General features: G+C 38.0%; 1 pseudogene; it reads left to right on the top strand.

The window, feature by feature from the left end:
• The first annotated feature begins 449 nt into the window (after positions 1 to 449).
• LOC132104843 (zinc finger BED domain-containing protein 4-like) lies at positions 450 to 1,919 on the top strand (annotated as a pseudogene).
• Positions 1,920 to 3,178: the final 1,259 nt, after the last annotated feature.

Genomic DNA, 3,178 nt, shown 5'->3' with positions numbered 1-3,178 from the left:
CATTAGGCCACGACTTATTACTACTTCTATATTATTAAATCATTCAATTTTGACCATATGGCCTAAAGGTTTTTTTTCCCCTTTTTTGCGATAATTAGGTTATGTCCATTTAGCTTTGTCCGTCAAACAAACCATAAATACATGTTTCAGGACAGTTTTTGAGAAGAGGATAGAAATGTTTTTAGCCTTGTATTACTTACAATGCACTGAATTATTAGCTGAATTATGAAACATTTTTTAGATTTTATATCTATACCTATCTATAAAATGACTTGAAGATGACATACTATAAGATACTATACAAAAAATACTAACATAACCTTGTATTTTTCCCCTGTTTTAGTCATTACAGTCTGATGGCTGAAAAGAAAAACACCCCCTTATGGCAGCGCTTCACCCAGCCAACACCAGGGAAGGCCAAATGTAATATATGCAGCAAGTTGGTAAGCATGGGGGCTGAGAAAGGCAAAAGTAAAAATACTACAAACATGTGGAATCACCTGAAGGCAAACCACATCCAGGATCACAAAGAGGCAGTAAAAGAAAAAGAAGATGCAGCGGCTGCTGCTTCCGCCAATCTCAGTCAGCCTACTGTAGCACAAATAATCGATTCGCAAAGAAAATGGCAAAATTCTGACCCGAGGTCAAAAAAGATTGATACACAAATACTTGAAATGATTGCTGCAGACAACCAGCCATTTACAGTGGTCTAGGATGTTGGCTTTCGGCGTTTAATTGCAACACTGGAACCCCAGTATAGCCTCAAGACTGAAAAATATTACCGCACAGACATGCTGGAAAACATAATGAAAGGTGTGGAGAGGAAAATCAAAACACTGATCACCTCAGAGAATGCTGGCCCTCATTTGGCGTTCACGACAGACTGTTGGTCTGGGGAGACGGAGTCATTGATGAGTCTTACATGCCATTTCATTAATAGTGACTGGGAAAGAAAACAAGTGGTACTAAATGTTAAGGCCATATCTGGCTCCCACACTGGAGAATACATCAGCAAGATGTTCCTTAGCATGCTGAAACATTGGGACGTCACCCCCGACAGAGTTGTGTTTGTGCTCTGAGACAGTGGTGCTAATATGATTAAAGGCCTCAGATTGGCAGAAATACCAGATCTCAGCTGCAGTGCACACACATTACAACTTGTGGTAAATGAGGGCATCTGCAGTCAGAGAGCAGTGGGGGACATTATCGCCAAGTTAAAGACATGTGCTACACACTTCAGCCACTCTGTGCTCGCAAAACAGCGTCTGAGTGACATTCAAGAAGAACTTGACCTCCCCCGGCACAGCATAATTCAGGCTGTTCCCACCCATTGGAACTCCACGTTACACATGTTGCAGAGGATGCTGGAGCAGAAGCGTGCTCTGAACATTTATGCTGGAGAACATGGAAAGTTTACAACCCCAACTGCAGACCAGTGGGCCCTCATCTCAAATTTGATCGAGACACTGGGCCCCATTGAGGAAGTTACTTTTGAAATGAGTAAGGCAGAGGCGTCCGTCTCCTGCATCATTCCCAGCATTGCTGTGCTGAAGATGGTGCTTCAGGCAGAGGGTCCCACTACGAGTGGTATCAAAACACTCAGGGAAACCATGTTTCAAAGCTTGGAGAGGAGATTTTCAAAGATGGAGGAGAACAGATGTTTGGTGCTGGCGACGCTGCTGGATCCTCGCTATAAGGGTCAGATCTTTGCAGTGGAGACACTGAATAAGGCCAAAGAATGGGTGAAAGAAGAGAACGCCATCGTGTCTGAACAGTGCAAAACAGCCACCACTGAAGTCCAAGAATCAGATGAGATTGGGATTATCTATGGAAAGAAGAGGAGCAGGCTCACAGGGGAACATGCAGAGCAGTTGTGTTTCCTGCACTACAACCTGCAGCTCTTAAACTGGGAGTATTAGCCTAAGAACTTTCAGTGGAGAATGGGTGGGCTGAAGAAGACTCAGGGTCTGGAAGTTGGATTAAAACTAAATATAATATTATGCACATTACTATTTTTATTGTTTACAAATCTTCCTTCCCTCAGAAACAAGGAGATATCTAAAGCAGAATATCTAATGCTGCTAAGTCAAGTGCACTAAAAACTTTTTATTCACTTAGTAACTTCAAGAATGTTTTATTTAAAATGATTAGGTAGCCATAAGATTTGTTGTGTTCACTTGTTACTTACTGTATATAGTTTTATTCAAACCTAAAACAAAGAAATCTTGCTGGTTGCTACGGTGTGTCAGCACTACTATTGTTAAAATTGTTAATTTATTTTATTGTTCTCAGAAGTTTGATAAATGCTGCTAAGTGCACTAAACTTTATTTTTTCATTGAAAAGTTTATTTGACAGCTTACTTTCTTCTTACCGGTTTCGTTTATTTAATATATTTGTTATACATTATTTATACAATGTTTTTACATTATACATTTTTAATTTAAGTGTACAAGTTCAGATTGGTGTGTTCAATAAATGTTTTTGTTGAGAAATTTTGTCTTAGTAATTATTTGTGTACTTACATTATATCTTTCAAATAGAGGTTAAAAACAAGCACATATCAGCCAAATATCGACCAAAATAAATCAGCAGCATTTATCGGCCATCAGCCGATCCGGATTTTAAAAAATCGGCATCGGCCTGAAAAAAAAACCATATCGGTTGACCTCTACCTTACTCTGTTGTATAATATACTACAAGGAACCAGAGAGTGTGGCTTCAGTTAAGTCTACAAATACTTGTACTAATTTGGTGGCCGCCTGAAGTGTAAATATGCGAGGCAATATAACAATACCAATTCACATTCCCAACAACCCGGTACCTAACAGAGCAAGTGAGACGCCCCTACTCCAAGGTAAGTTCAACAATGATAATACTCTTGAGATTTACTTTAACATTTAATCAGATTTAATTATCTTTTTTTAGAATGTCTTTTTTTCCTTTTCAGAGCAAGATAGAGCATATCAGAACAAGACGTGAAAAAAAAAAAAAAATACGTGTGTAAATACATATGTGTATATACATATGTATGTGTGTGTATGTATATATATATATATATATATATATATATATATATATATATATATATATATATATATATATATATATATATATATATATATATATATTAGGGGTGTAACGGTTCACAAAATTCACGGTTCGGTTCGATACAATACA

Source organism: Carassius carassius, chromosome 25 (genome assembly GCF_963082965.1).
Source record: "Carassius carassius chromosome 25, fCarCar2.1, whole genome shotgun sequence".
NCBI lineage: Eukaryota > Metazoa > Chordata > Actinopteri > Cypriniformes > Cyprinidae > Carassius > Carassius carassius.
This window is presented reverse-complemented; position numbering and strand designations above follow the sequence as displayed.